This window comes from Macrobrachium rosenbergii, chromosome 1 (assembly GCF_040412425.1).
Source record: "Macrobrachium rosenbergii isolate ZJJX-2024 chromosome 1, ASM4041242v1, whole genome shotgun sequence".
In the NCBI taxonomy this organism is placed as follows: domain Eukaryota; kingdom Metazoa; phylum Arthropoda; class Malacostraca; order Decapoda; family Palaemonidae; genus Macrobrachium; species Macrobrachium rosenbergii.
Window position 1 is genome coordinate 28369238 of NC_089741.1, and position 18945 is coordinate 28388182.

The 18945-nt window shown below is 36.5% G+C and overlaps 1 pseudogene; it reads left to right on the forward strand.

The window, feature by feature from the left end:
* LOC136839924 (hemicentin-1-like) overlaps positions 1-18945 on the forward strand; it is an 843194-nt pseudogene that overhangs the window by 737359 nt on the left and 86890 nt on the right.

The following is an 18945-nucleotide window of genomic DNA, read 5'->3' on the forward strand; positions in this document are numbered from 1 at the left end:
AGAAAAACAAAAGATTGGATTTTTGCTTATACGGAATGACACTGACTCTGAAAGACTGTATCCAAAGCTACATGGTAGAGGGTTGGAAGAGCCTCGTCGAACTGACCAGTGTGAAGTTTATTATTTTACCCTCCCCAAAAAAAGGACGAAAGTGGGAGAGGTGGCTTGACAGGTGATGCAAGCCAGCCTGAAATAAGGGACCTTCTTCTCCAGCTATGAGTAGACCAAAACAGTAATAGTAGGGAAATAAAAGAGAAATAAAACTAAAACAGACTGAAACCCGATAATCAAGATATAACGATAAATACTTTAAAATTACATGTGAATATACTTTAAATATTGTGTGGTTGATGGAAGACTAGTTTCATGTAAACAACATTATATTCCCACTGTTAATAGAGAGAATATTTCATTTTATAAATGTCTAATGAATGGTTTAGACCACTTCCACTCTTCATCACGGTATGATGGCATATGTTTATTAGATCTACTAATAATCGCTCCAGTCACTTATCAATATTTTGAGTCTTCCTTGCTTCTCTCTCTCTCTCTCTCTCTCTCTCTCTCTCTCTCTCTCTCTCTCTCTCTCTCTCTCTCTCTCTCAGGCGCGCGCTTCAACCTGACAACGACCCACAACAACTGACTAACAACATGGTAAAAATCTTAAATATCTTTATATATATTTTTTATACACACATACAGTATATATATATATATATATATATATATATATATATATATATATATATATATATATATATATATATATATATAAGGGGGAGCCCATAGAACCGCCAAAATGTGGAAAATAAAGGTTATATTTTCAGAGACAAACTGTCTCTCTCCTCAGGCAAACTTGTCTTGAGGAGAGAGACAGTTTGGTCTCTGAAATATAGCCTTTATTTTCCACATTTTGGCGTTTCTATGGGCTCTTTATATTTGATGGAATTCTGTTTAAACAGAAAATATTTCACAGTTATATATATACACTATATATATATACACAGTATATATATACTGTATATATATATATATATATATATATATATATATATATATATAGAGAGAGAGAGAGAGAGAGAGAGAGAGAGAGAGAGAGAGAGAGAGAGAGAGAGAGAGAACTCAGATTAAAGCTTCCGTACACAACTAGCACCGTCACCCTCCCCTCCCCTGCGTCTTTCAGACAAGCCCTACTGCAAGCGGCACAGCAAGACGATATACGGCACCGCCCTTCACGAGCCGGCAAGCGTCACCTGCGAGGTGGAGGCGAACCCTGGACCCGTGACCTTCCGATGGACTTTAACAACACCTCGAGCATCTGCTCCATCCCGGCGTCGGCCGTCACCCCGCAGGTACACCCTACCCTATTTGAATGCCTGCATATTATAAAAAGAATGAAATAACACGAATGCCTGTATAATAAAGAATGAAATAACATCATTTGAATGCCTGCATATTTGAATGAAATAACACTACCCTATTTGAATGTCGGCATATTATAAAGAAAAAGCAATGACATTACTCATTCTTTAGAATACGAGATTAAATGTCTGCGTATTACAAACAATACGACGAAATCATTAATTCTTCAGAACACGATCTCACTCCTAATTAAACTCGCGAATCGAACCGGGGATACACTTTTTACCTCACTGCTCAGTAACCTACACTCTTCACAGCATCATCAAATGACAGCAGAACTGATTATTCAGATAATAATGAACCTAAACTCTAATGATGATCCTCTTCTCAGGATTTCACGTCAATAGCCGCTATGCTCCCAAGAGCCAACTCGACTACGGACTCTGCTCTGCTGGGCCTTCAACAGCATCGGCGAACAGGCCAACCCAGCTCACCATCATAGCTGCCAGGCAGCGATGCATCTGCTCTCTCTCTCTCTCTCTCATAACTGTAAAGTCAATGCTAAGAATGTAAAGTTCTTAGAAATACGTTTTCTTTTTACTGTGCTCTTCAATATCTATGTGATTTCTGGTTTTCCTTCATTTCATCCATTAGCTCTCTCTCTTTGAATGCTTGCTTTCTGGAGCGAATTTTTAATGTCTGCGTTAACATCACCCACTGCTCTCTCTCTCTCTCTCTCTCTCTCTCTCCCTCGATCTCCTGACGTTAATTTCGGTGGGGGACAGGTCGGGCTAAGATCATATATCCGCCGGAATGTTTCGCACTCCAAGAGACCACCTCGGCTGTTATATATGGAAAGCGGCCTTTCATACGAATTCCACCTTACCACCCCCTCCGCTGCCTCAACCACTACCACCAACCCTCACCCGCCCAACAATGCAGGGGTAACTGTAACCCCCTTGGTCCATAAAATTTACCTATTGTCTCGATTTTGTATTCTCGCTTAAAGCATACGGGTGGGATTTTATCTTCATTTTGTGTTCTTTATTTACAAAGAACATGGAGTGGATTTATCTTCATTTTGTATTCCTTTGTTTACAGAAAACATGGAGTGATTTACCAACATTTTGTATTCCTTTGTTTACAAAGAACATGGAGGATTTGTCTTCATTTTGTATTCCTTTGTTTACAAAGCACACGGGGGTAATTTTCTCATTTTGTATTCTTTGTTTACAAAGAACATGAGTGGGATTATCTCCTCATTTTGTATTCCTTTTTGTTTACAAAGAACACGGAGTGGGATTCATCCTAATTTGCATCATTTGTTTACAACGAACACGAAGTGTGATTTATCCATATTTTATATTCCTTTGTTTACAAAGATCTTCATTTTATAATAATTTTTTATGAGGAGTATGGAGTGGATTCATTCCATATTGACTTCTCTTATTTACCGCAAGTAGAGAATGGATTTTTCCATTGTGGAATATATATTTTTCTTTTTACGAGGAGTGGATTTATCTCCGTCCCGGATGTTGTGATTTATCCTTCCCGATTTTGATGGATTAACTCCTTCCTGGATTTTGTTTATGGGGGAATAAGGAGTGGGATTTATCTCCATCTTAGATGCTTTGTTACAAAGGAGCTGATCACCTCAGCCATTATCAATTGTGTTGCCTAGTTAATTTTTAATATAAATATGATTTTCTTTTTACAAACAATGCAAGAGCTTTTGAACTCAAAACACACACACATACCCACACGATTTGACCTGTGGAGAGAGAGAGAGAGAGAGAGAGAGAGAGAGAGAGAGAGAGAGAGAGAGAGAGAGAGAGAGAGAGAGAGAGAGAGAGAGGTCCAAGAAAACCAAGTAAAGAAAAGGATTAAATTCCAATCTCAAATGCCAGACCGGTGGAAGAATGACTTACAAACATGCTTTAATTAGTTCCTATTTTAACGGCAAATGTCCTGAATACGGGGAAAAGTTATTTGTTAAACAAACATTTCACGACCACCCGAGTCTTTGTTTGCCCCGACCTCTCTTGCGTTTATACGACCGAACAATGACACGAAGCCTTTTTTTTTAAATAAATTTTTGACCTTATGTACGGGATGCCTGAGCCCTATAAGAGGGAAAATCCGAAGTAATGAACAATAACTGGGAGATTAATCAATGGCGGGGCTCGGTTGTACATGGAAAGTTTAAAGATTGCTAAGACATTCTATATATGCTGTTGAAGGCCTATGCCATTCCTAGTAAAAGGGAAAAACGTCGAGTTATTTGCCAAGATTGGTTCATAAATTGCTTATACAGAATCAGCAGAGAAAATGGATAACTTTTTCAAAGGAGAAAAATCAACTTTATCATTTTGAAGCCCGTCACGAAGCGCTGCTTAGAACTGCTTCGGTACGCAACCGTACCGCATTATGCCTGGGTCAATTCTATTTACGTATTTTACCACATGAGGCGCTGCTCACAACAGTTTCTTAATTTCATTTACATCCGTTTTCCCAGTTTCTCCCACCTACAGCTGTGCAACTTCTATAACTTATTTTCCTTCAATTTTCACGTCTCGTTGAAGACCAAATTCCGGCGAACCTCATGAGAGTTTAGAAAACGGTATCGATCTTTATAGGCTAGTTTATAGGTTTATCCAACTGGCGTCACGACATCCCAAGTCATCGATGCCTCACTAGAATGGGATTCAATAGTCTAGTTAAAATCATTACTTCTCAATAATAATAATAATAATACAATAATAATAATAATAATAATAATAATAATAATAATAATAATAATAATAATAATACTGAAACCATTTTTTTATGCTAAGATCCTAAACGAAGAAGATCAACCTTTCTATTATTTTTTATTACACATTTGTTCCACTTGGATATTATATCAACATTTTTTAGATTTGCATTTTGAATCGGGGAATTCTGATACGGATTTTTCAAGACCGCAAGGTGTATTTTATAGCCTTACTTACATAACCAGTTACCAGAACCATTAGTCACATAATATTTAGCTCAGTCAAAGGAGCTTTACTACAGGAAGAAATTCAGTCCAAAGCAAAACCACGAAGCAGTTCTTATTCCAAGAACCTGTTGAATCTATCCATCTTTTTCCAACCATCAGTGTAAAAAAGGTCACTCTAAACCTCAATAGCTTCAAGATAACTAGAGAACATTCAATGGAAATCTAGATTGTTCTTCTCGTAAGGAAAAAATTACAAAAACTTAGTTTGAATTTACCCACTACTTTTTCTACAAAAACCTTCTTCAGTCAAAACCTCAGAGTCAAACCACCTCAATATTTCGAACGCCATCCAAATAGTCTACGTATCTAACGCCACCTGGAAGTGTTGATACAAACTGATCGGCCAACCACCGCGATTTCAACAGGTTCAGGCGCCATCTTGGCACCTCGCATTGCATAAAATGAATACGAGCCTCAAGGGTTCCTGACTAACGTTGTTAAACAGCAAGTTCTCGGAGAGCCTTTGATGATCAGTCTGAAGTAAACATCTCATCAACTATGTCGATGGGGCTGACGGCCAGGAAAATGATACGCTCAGTCAATACGCTGCTTTACAAATTGCTGGCGAATATCGTCCATCCGAGTGTGTAAATTACTTCGATGCTCATTCTAGGATAAAGGAAACTTGCTGCAATTAACCGCCCCCTCCCCAACCCCCACCCCTCCCTCCTCAAAACACGAAAAAACAAGGAACCGTCTTATTTGTACAGCCAGTTCATGCTAGATGAGGCGAATACGATTTCTATTTAGATCATGAAACATACGCAGGGCGTAAACTGGGTCCTGAATTGCTCGGTTTCGTTCCGAGAAATAATAATAATAATCTGTAACATTTCTCTTTCGGGGAAAAGAAAGGAATGATCCTTTTCTTCGGCCGGTGGAATTCCGATGTGCTTCGAATGAAGTTACATAAAGAAAAAAAAAAGGCAGAGAGGGGATTTAAAAAAAAAAAAGACAAGGAATAAAAGCAAGGAGTGAAGGGCATAAGCGGGGAAAAAACGGCAAGAATATGCAGGAGAGGAGGAAAATAAAAGCGATTAAAAGTAAAGCAAAAACGTATGTGAGAAAAACGTAAAAGAAAATAAAAGTAGGGGCACCAAATGAAACCTAATAAAGTAGGAGAAACAAATTAAACTCAATGTTTAATAAAAAGTAGGATCAACAAATAAACCTAATAAAAGTAGGGCACCTAATAAAAGTTAGGGGCACCAAACAAAACCTAATAAAAGTAGGGGCACCAAATAAAACCTAATGGAAGTGGAGTATAAAGAATAAGACCTAATATTTAATACAAGTACGATCATCGAATAAAATCCAGTCGAAGTAGGATCAACGAATGTCCTATAAACCCATAAAAGTAGGGACACCAAAAAAACCTAATAAAAGTAGGAGTAACGAATAATACCTTACTAGGATCATCGAATAAAATCCAATGAAAGTAGGATCAACGAATAAACCTAATAAAACAGAGAGGCACCAAATCAAACAAATAAAATTATTAGTAACTAGCTAAAGCTAACAAAAGTAGGATCAACGAAGCTAAAGCTAACAAAAAGTAGGATCAACGAAGCTAAAGCCAACAAAAGTAGGATCAACGAATCAAACCGAACAAAAGCAGATCAAAGAAAAACCTAATAAAAGTAGGAGCAACGAAAATAGAGCCTAGTTATCTATCATTCATCTCCCCCACTCTTCTTTTACCTGACTGTACAAATAAGACCATACATCTATTTACTGAAGGTGGGGGAAGGTTATTCAGCGAGTCTCTTGAGCCGAGGAAAAACTATGAATAACAAATGTCTTCTGACAGAAAAAGGGCAGAAAGAAAATCCTTATCACTAACTGCCTCGTGAATAAATTATCATTTTACAGCCATTAATATCCAAAAGCCCTAAGGACCCGTTTCGCAGGACGGAAGGGGACTATATATATATATAAATGTGGTCCTTGAGATCCTCCCATTAAGACTTTCATTAGCGTGAAAAACTTCTCTTAACAAGGAGAATGGAAAACTTTCCCCTTATCGCTTCTTTTTTTTTTTTTTTTTACTTCTAGGCCTTTCAAACAAAAAGCCTGTCGTTCTCTGCCTCTTGGATAGGATGAAACTAGGATGGGAAGGAACTAGTACAGGAAGGCATTCAAGAAATCCTTCTCCTAAACCATGAATAATAAAAAGTATTTATTTTTTTGTTTTAATTTCAGTCTAGATTTCCCGAAAAATGTTCTAGGATGGGAAGAACTAGTAAAGGAAGGAATTTAAAAATCCTTTCCTCCTAAGCGAAGAATAATAAAAAGTCTATTTTTCTTATAATTTCAGTCTAGATCTCTCGAAGAAAATGTTCAGAATGGGAAGGAATTCAAGTCCTTCTCCCAAACCAGGAATAATAAAAAAATTTATTTATTTAAGTTTTTTACTAATTTTAGTCTAGATTTCCCCGAAAAAAAATGTCTTCTAACATGGGAAGGAACTAGGACGGGAAGGAACTAGGACGGGAAGGAACTAGTACGGGAAGGAATTCAAGAAGTCCTTCTCATAAACCAAGAATGATAAAAAAAGTCTATTTATTTATTTATTTATTTATTTAAAAATTTCAGTCTAGATTTCCTGAAAAATTCGTCTTTCTGTCCGTTATATTTTCGACATGAGAGTTCCAAATGGGCTCTTTTATTCAACAAAAAATCTTCCCCATTTAATATTCCTTTATTGATTCCTTTATTGTTTTCCAATACTAGATCCCAAAACGTACTTCAGTTACTTGGAAGTCTTAAAAATATAAAAAGACATGAAAGCATATTACGCACAATATACCCTCTAAGTCTTACCAAATTTTACTTACTGCACAGCTTTAATGGAGGAATGATCGCGAGTTTTTATAGCAAAGCCTCAAGGTTAATGAATGTGTAATATATATTAAAGAGGATCGTTCTCCTTTCTTTTCTTCTTCTTCTTCTTCAGAAGAAGAAGAAGAAGAAGAAGAAGAAGAAGATTGTTTTTGTAGTGAAATCTTTGAGATCCTTTTTCCACGAATTGCAACATTTATTGGGATTTAATGCCAGTCTTCTCTTGAGCATAATGGCTTTCTACCATTGGCTTAGATTATATAAAAAAATGACTGATCTTTCCTTTTTAGTTTTCTGAAAAAGAAACTATTGTGCTGGCTTTGTCTGTCCGTCAGCATCTTTTCTGTCCGCCCCTCAGGCTAGAGGGCTGCAAATTAGTATATTTATCATCCACCCTCCAATCATCAAACATACCAAATTGCAGCCCTGTAGCCTCAGTAGTTTTTATTTTATTTATGGTTAAAGTCAGCATAATCGTGTATGTGGCAATAATGACAGGCCATGCCACCACCGGGCTGTGGTTAAAGTTTCATGGGCCACGGCTCATACAGCATCATACCGTGACCACCGAAAGATAGATCTATTTTCGGTGGCTTAATTATACGATGTACAGAAAAACTTGATTGCGCCGATGAACTTCTTCTGCGAATTTTTTTTACTTGTTTTTTCTCATTTCGTATATCGAAACGTTATTTTTTTTCACTTGATAAAGATAAACAAAAGAAAATTTAAAGTAATTTCAAACTTGAAAAGGAACTTATGCAAATAACTGTATCGATTCCCTATTCAAAACTCTAGAGTTTATTTACAATCTCCATTTTCCTTCTTTTTCCGTTAATTCAATAATATGTTTATTTAAACAAAAGAGTTTTGAAAAATGTTTTGTTTATTTAAACAAAACGAAAAGTATTTTCCAAAAGCCCTAAATTACTTCTCGCAATTAGACTAAGTTTCTATAACTAGCGTCACAGCTTAGTAACTTAGGAACGACACTGATATGCACTCAAGAAATCAACCCACTCTATTTATTATTAATTTGTTAATTTATTCTTCCTCTATTAATAAGTGATCTTTTTCTTTTTCTGAATTTATCATTACCTTCTGTTACTTCTTTCTAATGAACACCATATTCTTTGAAAACTTTAATTCCATGTCAATAGCCTCCTGTGGGCCTGTTCCTATGAATATGGTTCACCTACTGAATAATAATAATACACACACAATAATACAATAATAATAATACACACAATAATAGCACATCTGATAACCTAGAACTTACCAAGTATGCAATTCAGTAATATCAATTTTGTCTGGAGTGTGATGTTTCTAAAGAGAGTAAAGCCTTTGCGTCGTCAAAAATTCCATTAATGTGAGAAAGCCTTATTACGTTTACAATTTAAAATTACACCAATCTTTTCGGCTATCGATAGCCCAACCTGACAGGGAGATAATAAAGCAATTCTTAAACGTGTATTATTATTATTGTTATTATTGTTGTTGTTATTATTATTATTATTATTATTATTATTATTATTATTATTATTATTATTATTATTACTTATTCAGAACATGAACTATATTCATATGGAACAAGTCCACCACAGTCAAGCTTCCAAAGAATATGGTGTTCATTTGAAAGAAGTAACAGAAGGTAACAGGAAATACACAATGAAGAGATTCAGTTTTAGAAAAGCAAATATAAATTAACAAACTAATGGAAAAATCGGACAAAAATGTAAGCAAGTGATTGAAAACAAGGAAAACTGTTTTGGGATGGTAATGTGTTGCATCTTCGCTTTTAACTTTTCAAGTTCAGTTTAAATTCAAATACAAATAAAACTAAGATAAGTTATCAAATTTGTATTCATTTTTCTTTCCATCCTGGTTTTGGAAATACATAAAAATAATCAGATAGAAATTCAGAATAATGAAAGTGTTACAGTACTTAAAAATTTAATCAGGGGGAAAATTCATCAGCAAATAGAGTGCAGCCAAAAACGAAAACGACAGCAAAACTACCGAAAATTAAAACGAACAAAGATGAAGAAGAATGATAACAAAGAACAACGGTGATTAAAAGTTTGTCAAGAAGTCACGCCGGGGAACAAAAGAGGAGACGAGAAAGACGAGAATTAATACAGACAAAAGACCGCAGTACCGAGTTCTGATCGCTCCAGTCCAGAATATCAAGAATATAATGAGGCAGAAACTTTTCCAAAAAGAATATTCGAATCAATCTTTCATCCGCGATGCGTATCTGAATGATTTTGTTGTTTCAAGAAACAAGAAAACACTGAAAAAAACTGACAAAGCGGAGTACCGACATGGAAATATGTTTCTTGAGGAAGTTTCGAGATGCCTTAATGGAGTTTGTAACCTCTTCTATTGTAGCCAACCGCTGGATGCAAAATTCTTAGGCGCTATTGGCCATAATGCATCCCAAAGGGATGGCAGCGCTTCTAATGTTTTTGCCAAGTGGCTGATAAAAACCTCACCGGAAGGAGGGAAAAATAAGGGACCTTCAAAGGGATGGAGGAAAAAATAGATACCAGCGGAAGAAGAAAATAAAACCCCAGTGGAGGGATGAAAATAAAACCTCAGCGGAAGTAGAAAAATAACAAAACCCCAGCAGGAGGAAAAAAATTAAAACCTCATTGGAAGGCAACAAAAATAAATAAATAAAAACATCAGGGAAAAATAAAAATCCTCAGAGGTAGGAGGAAAAAAATAAAACACGTCAGCAGAAGGAACAAAAATAAAAACCTCGGTTGAAGGAGATAAAAATAAAAACCTTGAGCGGTAAGAGGAAAGAAAATGAAGAAACTTAGCGGGAGAAACAAATAAAAAAACCTCTGCGGAGAAAAAATTAAAAGCCTCTTGCGGAGAAAAACAAACCTCAGCAGAAGGAGAGAAAAACAAAGTAAAAAAATGCGCCAAAGTTTTCTACACAATCGAGTTTTTCTGTATGTCTGCGGCCCATGAAGTTACAGCCACGGCCGGGTGACGCTCTGTCCTATAGCGTTGCCAGAAACACGATTATAAAGCTAACTTAACCTTAAACTACTGAGGCTAGAGGGCTGCAACTTGGTATGTTTGATGACTGGAGGGTGGATTATCAACAAAGCAATTGTAGCTATCCAGCTCAGTACTTTTGAAAGTCTGAGGGCGGACAGAAAAGGCGCAGACGGACAGACATATCCGCACAATAGTTTTCTTTTACAGAAAAACTAAAATAAAAACCTCAGCGAAGGAGGGAAAATGATTTTATGAATTCACAGGGGTAAGAAGCCGGAACGGAGTAGCTGCCTGGCTTAAAAGATATCTCCTGAATTGAGAAGAAGGTTATAGCCGTTTTACGCGGTGCTAAATTTATTAGTGGCAGTGCGCGTACCGCGCGCGAGCGCCGGTCTTTTCCCATTCTGGCGTATTTGTGCGTGTGTGTTTTTTTTTCAGCACGGTTTATGAAAACGCCTAGGTTAAGAGTTGCTTTTTGGTGGAAATGTAAAGCCTTTTTTGTCTTAATTTGATTATTGAAATTAATCCTCACCAGTTGAAAGGTAACAACTTCTAAATAACTTACCCATTCAAGGAAACGCTAACTTTAAAACTGCAGGGCTGGAATACTTCACATATACCAATGTAAAGATAATCTCAGAAAAATTTGCCAAGTTTAGAGCTAATTTGATTACTGGAAATAAATCATAACCAAACGAAAGATACAATTTCTAAATTACATAGCCATTAACAAAAAAACAGCTTAACTTCAAAACTGTTGATAATCCCCAAAAACTTCTGCTTAAAAGGAAGCAAATATACGAGTAATTTCATGGATAAAAAAACACATCAGACACCAATTACAGTCTCACCCAAGAGGTTATGAGCACGTTCCAACATTCCTGGACACCTTTCTCTCTCTCTCTCTCTCTCTCTCTCTCTCTCTCTCTCTCTCTCTCTCTCTCTCTCTCTCTCTCTCTCTCATCGAACGTCCTTTTCGCCCAAAAACGCTTCCTGGGTAAGCATTTGCATATGGGAAACAGCGATGGATCAATGGTACCCCCTCCCCTATCACTATCCCCACCCCAACCCTCTTCCCGCTGACGAGGATGCGTAGGTCTGTTTCATGAATTGTGAGAGATTCCTTTTTTCTTTTTTAGTTTTTTGTCTCCTCCTTCCTCCTCCTCCTCCACTTTCTTTCTTTCCTCCAGCGCGGAAAACGTCTCGAAACTCAATTGCGCCTCATTAAAAGTCTCCTGAAAAAGAGTTGGTTATAACGACTCCCTTTCGCGTTGCAGTGTTTGAAAAAGATTATGCTCCTGGAAGGCTGAAGATTGAGGTGTTAGGGACGCAGGAGGAGGAGGAGGAGGAGGAGGGGAGGAGGAGGTGGAGGAGGAGAGGAGGAGGAGGGGGGGAGAAGAAGAGGTAGGAGGAGTGAGGAGGGGGAGAAGAAGATGTGGAGGAGTGAAGAAGAGGAGACGAAGAGCGAAGAGAAGAAGAAGAAGAAGAAGAAGAAGAAGAAGAAGAAGAAGAAGAGGGGAGGAGGAGGAGGAGGAGGAAACTACACCTTTCCCACAAAATGAGATATCGAGGCATATTCAAATAGCCTGTCCATTGGAAATGTTATTGATGGATTATAGGGCGGAATTCGAGTTGAAGTTCATGTTATTCTATAAGCAATAAAAAGTTAAGTTTATTTCGCAAGAAGAGGAAAAAGAAGACGACCTTCCTCAAAAATGAGATATCGAGACATTCAAAATAGCCTGTTCAGTGGAAATAGTACTGATGGATTATGAGGCTGAATTCAAACTTGACTTCTTCTGTTATTCCAAAATTAAAAGTTATAAGTTGTTTTTTTTTTGCAAGTCTTTCCTTTCAATCGGAAGATCTTTCACGAATGAACAGAGACTTATATCTATCCGCAATGCCTTACAACTTGCTCAAAATGGGCACTGTCGAAAATGACAAAAGGTTCCCTTACAGTGGTCCTTCGTACTAATAGTTGCACTGCTGTCTGACCTTTTGTTTACCCATTCTTCCTAGTTTCTTCAAGCCTAGCTGTTCAACTTCTTTAACTTAATACTGACATTGTCATCTAATTTTCTCTCACACACATATGTATGTGTGCACATATATATATATATATATATATATATATATATATATATATATATATATATATATATACATACATACATACATACATACAAACACACATATACATACACACACACATATCGACACACAGATAAATAGATATTAATCTCCTTTTCCTTCCTTGAAGTCGCAACAGGACCACCAGACCTGCCGAAAAAAACTGTACCACCAGCCAACCAGACAACGGACGCCATCCAAGTCTCCTGCACGCCTGGTTTTCGACGGGAGGACTCACTCAAATATTCTACATGGAAGTAAGTTGAATGATTGACTGATCTGATGTTTCGAATTGGGGCTGGTGTTACCCGGGTGTTGATGTAAGACTTGATTGCTTGTAAAAAAGAAAAAAGATAAATTTTTATTATTTACACGTTCCTCGTAATGTAGTGAAAAGAGAATTTGTAAGTTATAATTTTTTCACTTGGTTTTGGAAAATTCTAACACCGCAAGGAACCGCTGAGGTAGAAGGTCCCAACTTAGATGTCTCAAAATTCATAATTAAAAAGAGAAAGTAAAACAAAAATAGATAGGTTTCAAAATCATTTATTCAGACAAAGAGCAAAATAATTACCTTTTAACGTTTTTTTAAATCCTTAATGACATTTATATATGACTTCATTAACCCGGAAAAATTTTACTGACAATACGAACGCCATCCCCACACCCTCCCAACGGCTCACATAAGTAAAATATTCATAGAATGAAGAAATGAGTTCACCAGGCACAAAAAAATAAACTAAAGTCAAATAATTTCCAAAACCCTCTATGACAATCAGCCATCATCCATTCCATTCGAACTTACCTACCGACAACACGGACGCCATCTACCCTCCCACAGGTCTACATGATTCGGACGACGGGAGCTCCCACACCGAAACCTCTCTTCGTCGGAGCTCCTCTTTCAAAGCGATTTGGCGCCCGGCCAGGGATAGTCTTCCTCATGGACCTTACGCAGCTAATCGGCAAGGGCAGAAGCCCCCATCTGAAGCTCGAGACTTTCACTTTGAAAGCGGCCGAGAAAAGAACAGGTAAACGGGAGATTTCTTTTGCTGTCTTCATTGGCTAAGTTAGTTAAGGAACTTTCCGTGAAATCGTGTCCCCAAATAAATTCTATGAGCACTGAATTTAAAAGTGGCATAAGACCGAATTGGCAAAGGATATTTATTTATATAACTAGTATTTGAGATTTTAAGCAATATTCAGTAACTCAGTTCTAACAGTTTATAAATTAAGAGTTCAGAAAATATTTGTAAAAATGGCACGTGAGTGCTATCGCAGAAGGTGAGTACAGAGTATTAGCTTTTCAGCACTCGTTTGAAAATAGCAATCGTAAAAATTGAACAAACAGTGGTGATCACTCTGCCAGTGTCAAATGATTGACATAGTCTAAATGTAGCAAATACAGCAGACTATTATTAAACCAGTAAGTCCAACCTAACCTAACAATATTATTACGTCTCAGTGGCTGAGGAATGGGAAAATGTTCCCCTGGAACAGGCAAATCTAACCCTAACTAAGCCTTAGGACTGTGTCATCTTCCAGCAAACACCTACTCTCACCCCTCAAACCACTGAATTGTCAGCAGTTTGTTTCACCATCTCTCTGGTTCCATTTCATTCACATGTGCTCTCACTCAGCTTTCCCCTTTTACGAACGCTTTCCATCTCTTTCACTAGACTCAGTACTTTCTCTTCACTATCCTCACTTGATAATGTATCCTAAGCAATTAGCAATTACCATGAAATACCTACAATCCTTTCTTTGACTGCATTATACACACACACACACACACATATATATATATATATATAGACAGACAGATAGATAGATAGACAGATAGATAGACAGACAGATAGATACTTAAGTTAGCAGCTAAAGTCCCCCTGGGCCTCTGAAGGCTTATAGGGCAGAAGCTGATCTCCTGTTTCTTAGGTCGACAGCCAGTGGGGGACAGGTCCCAATGCCTATGACATGGCCAGTGTGTCGCCAGGCCCACTGTTTAACTCCCCAGCCTGAAGGCTGGTACCTAGTCTCCTACCGATCCTCTTGGGTTTTTTCGGACCTTTAGGATGACGGGCTACCAGATTTATGCAGTGGCACAATCGGAGCCATCAGTGAGCGGCAGAATTTGAACCCTGGCCCTCTCGACTGGTAGCTGAGAACCATATAACTGCGCCGCCACGGTGGCATATATATATATATAAATATATATATATATATATATATATATATATATATATATATATATATATATATATATATATATATATATATGTATATTTATATACACACTGCTTTCAGAAGCAATGAATTATTCACAACTTTTTGTCTACAGAGAGCTCTATTAAAGCATTTACTTTCGATATGACCTGAATGCTTCTCTTGATAACTTCATCATTCCCTTTCATTCATTCTGGGCTCATCCCAATCAGAAGTGATATAACAGAGTTTATTAATGAATCCTTTTAAAAGAATCAGGTTATATTACAAGGCGTTAGAAGCAAATATTTGTATATGTATATGTATATATATATATATATATATATATATATATATATATATATATATATATATATATATATATATATATATATATATATATATATATATATATATATATATATATATATACATATACCACAAGGATCTGCTCAATCCCAAATGGTGTGGTATGTTGTACGGGAAATAGCTATGTACTTTAACTATTTTAATAACAATAAAATCGAGTTTGTAAGAATATGGACCAGGCTGTTTATTTCCATTAGGCACAATGCTTTACTTAATAAAGCCTTCTTTTGTATAAAATTCCCCATGAAATGTTGGCAAGCTCTAAAAATCTTAACAAGTGTTCGCTACACCAGGAGAACCACATATATTGTAATACGAACGGCAAACTGTAGGCTACTCGTTATTTTGACCAGATTCTTACTTGCTGCCTGTCTAAGTTGTTGTAATGCTCACATATTTTCATCTATTAATTTCAGCAAAGATACCTGAACAGTTTTATCGAGAACCACTGCAGTGATGTGAATCTCAAGGTTGTCATGCTTAGTTTTCATACTATCACTAAACTATATTATATTAACTATAAATGTCCACTGTCACACTGTCTCCTTAGAGAATTCAGAAATGGATTAGGTAATGTGGAAAACAAAATTTCAATAACATTTATAATAACTATCGCGAAATTGAGATTTAACACTGAGACCTTTCTAGATTCTGGAAAACTGAATCCGGGGTGTCTGGCTACTAGTTTATTTCAACTAGAAATGAAAATGGAATTTTTGAAAACTGAATCTCGGGGTGTCTGGCAAACTTTATTTCAACTGAATGAAATGAATTTTGAAAACTGAATCTCGGCGTGTCTTAAGCAATAGTTTATTTCAACTAGAAATAAAAATGGAATTTTTGAAAACTGAATCTTGGCGTGTCTTGGCTACAATAGTTTATTTCAATCTAGAAACAAATGCAATTTTTTGAAAATTGAATCTGGCGTGTCTGGCTACAATGGTTTATTTCAACAAGAAACAAATGGAATTTTTGAAAACTGAATCTTGGCGTGTCTGGCTGCAATAGCTTATTTTGACTAGAACTAAATGGAATTTGATCATCCTTTTGCACTTTTATGAAAGCCTGACAACAACACACGCGACATGCGCTGGTATGGTTGAACTTTTAACATAATCAACAGTAAAACAGATAATCATCACCCAGTGACTAATCCTGCCTCCATCACCCTCGACCGCCCTCTTCCTTCGAAGGTCCTCCAACGCCTTTGAATTCACACCAGGCCCTGGGGATCCTCATCGGCGTGGTCCTGGCCCTGATCCTCACCGCCCTGGTCATCATGGTGGCCGCGAAGATGAGAGGCCCATCCCGACGGCCGCCGGCAACCCGGGATCGCGGGACGATTCAAGGACCTGGAGAACAAGCCCTCAACGTTGGAGTGCTGCTTCCAGGGTAAAGGAGGCCTGACGGGAGGCGGTGTAGACCCGGATGATAAGAATCCTGACATAATACCTCACAAGACAGGTAAACCTGAAGACCATTCGTCTTTATTCATTTAAGTCTTTTTTTAAGTCTTTATTTATCCAGTCTTAATATAACATAGGTTGGCGTGTCTTTCAAAGTTCTTTGAAGTTACCATAGCATGAGAGCATCTTTTCCAAAAAAATAAATCTCTCCCATCATATCCTGTCTTGATTATAGTATAGGTTGGTATGTCTTCAAAACTCTTTTTGAAATCCATGAGAAAGCATCTTTCCCAAAATATATCTCTTCTACTTATCCTGTCTTAGTTTTGATTGGCATGCCTTTCAAAATGCCTCTTTGTAATTCTGATAACATGAAAGCATCTTTCCCCAAAATAAATGTTTTCTACTTATCCTGGTCTTAGAATAATTCTTGATTGGCAGGTCTTTTCAAAATACTAATGACATTTCCTCATAACATGGAGGCATCCTCCTAAAAATAAATTTTCAAGATTATTTGCAGGCAGTCTTTCAGATAGTTTTCAAAGCCTAAAAGAAAACGCCAGAATTTATTGCTGCTGTTGTTGATTAAACCTGTTTCGGGTCACATGGACTCTTGCTCAATTAGTCTGCTAGTTTTATATATCAAAAACAATTACTCACGGTTCATATCAGTAACAATATCATGTTTTCCTCCAACCTGCATGGGGTGTCTCTAAATGGTCAGCCAGTAGTTTTATGGTACTAATAACGAAAACTTTTCCATTTATTTAGCCTTAAAATTAACTTTTTCACTTCGGCACAGGCTCTTGCTCAATAAATATCCTGTAGTTTTATTTACCACATGCAATGAACCTTAACAAATAACGGTACAAAGTATTCAGCTGATTCGTGCAAGCACGGGCTCTGCTTGAGGGGATGGCTCTGAATTTTTTCTTATAATTATTTTGACTTCATATCCAAAGATTTTCACGTTTTGATTTCAGGAAACTTTGCTAATTATTCCTCGTATGATTTCAGAAGAATTTTTCATAACTTTTTCCGTAATTTCAGAAGAATTTTTGCTAACTATTCTCCGTATGATTTCAGAAGAATTTTGAACTTTCCTGCAGAAGGAATTTTGCAACTATTCCCCGTATGATTTCAGAAGAATTTTGCTAACTTTTCCTGATTTGAGAAGAATTTGCCAATGATTTCAGGAATTTTTAAGAACTTTTCCCTGCATGACTAAAGAATTTCTATTCCCGTATGATTTCAGAAGAATTTTGCTAACTTTTCTCGTATGATTATTCTAACTGTTCCTGCATGATTTCAAAGAATTTTGCTAACTATTCTGCATGATTTCAGAAGAATTTTTGCTAACTTTTCCTGTATGATTTCAGGAGAACTTTTGCTAACTATTCCCCTGTATGATTCAGAAGAATTTTGCTAACTTTTCCGTATGATTTCAGAAGAATTTTGCTAACTATTCCCCGTATGATTTCAGAAGAATTTTACAATTATTCCCCGATTTCAGAAGAACTTTTGATTTCCTGTATGATTTCAGAAGAATTTTGCAACTATTCCCGTATGATTTCAATAAGAAATTAGCTAACGTCTCCAGTGTGTTTTCAGTAAAATATTAACTAATTTCTTCCCCTGTACGTTCTCAGTAAGAAACTTTGCATACTTTTCCTGAATGATTTTGGCAAGAAATTTGGTAACTTTTACCCGTATATCAGTAAGAAAGTTTCGCATTTTCCCGTATGATTTCAAGAAGAAACTTTTAATCTATTCCCTGTATGATTTCAAGTATGAGATTTGCTAACTTTTCCCGGGTATGATTTCAGTAAGAAACTATGCAAACTTTCCCCTGTATGATTTCAGTAATTGCTAACTTTAATTTCTCTATGATTTCTGTAAGAAATTTGACCAACTTTACAACTACTCAGAAAGCCTTGCTAAACTTACATCCCTGCATGATTTCTATAGGAAAAGTTTATGACTACCCTGCATATATTTGCCAGGGAAAGTTTGTTGACTTTTCCTGATTTAGATGTTTCTGTACCAAGACTACGAAGCCATTGACAGAGGCAGCAAAGGATGGCAGGAAACTAAATTTTTTTAGATTCTTCAGTAACTATCCGAATCCTTACTCGAACGGTAAAGGCACAAAAACAAGAATTGTTATTACATTTACGAAATTTTTTTTTTTATTATTATTATCATTACGAGCCATGTGGAATCTACGAACATCCTTTTGGGAATATTACCTCGTTATGAAGAAAAATGCAGCCATAATTGTTTACAATTGTATCATATTTAGGCTCATATAACATTTACAAAATTTATTTGCTCTCTATTTTGACTTGTGTTGGTTTACTGAAACCTTTCTAGGATTTTTTTTTTTAATTAAAAAAAAAAATTAGACAAAACTATACGAATTCAGAATTCTCTTGAGGTTATTCAATACTGTTTCGGCCCCAACCATTTTGTCCACAAGATTCCAGGAGATCTGTTCATCATTTATAATAAAACGCGTTGATAATATTTACAATTTTATAATTTCACCAGGATGAAGATCCAGTCATATGAGAACAT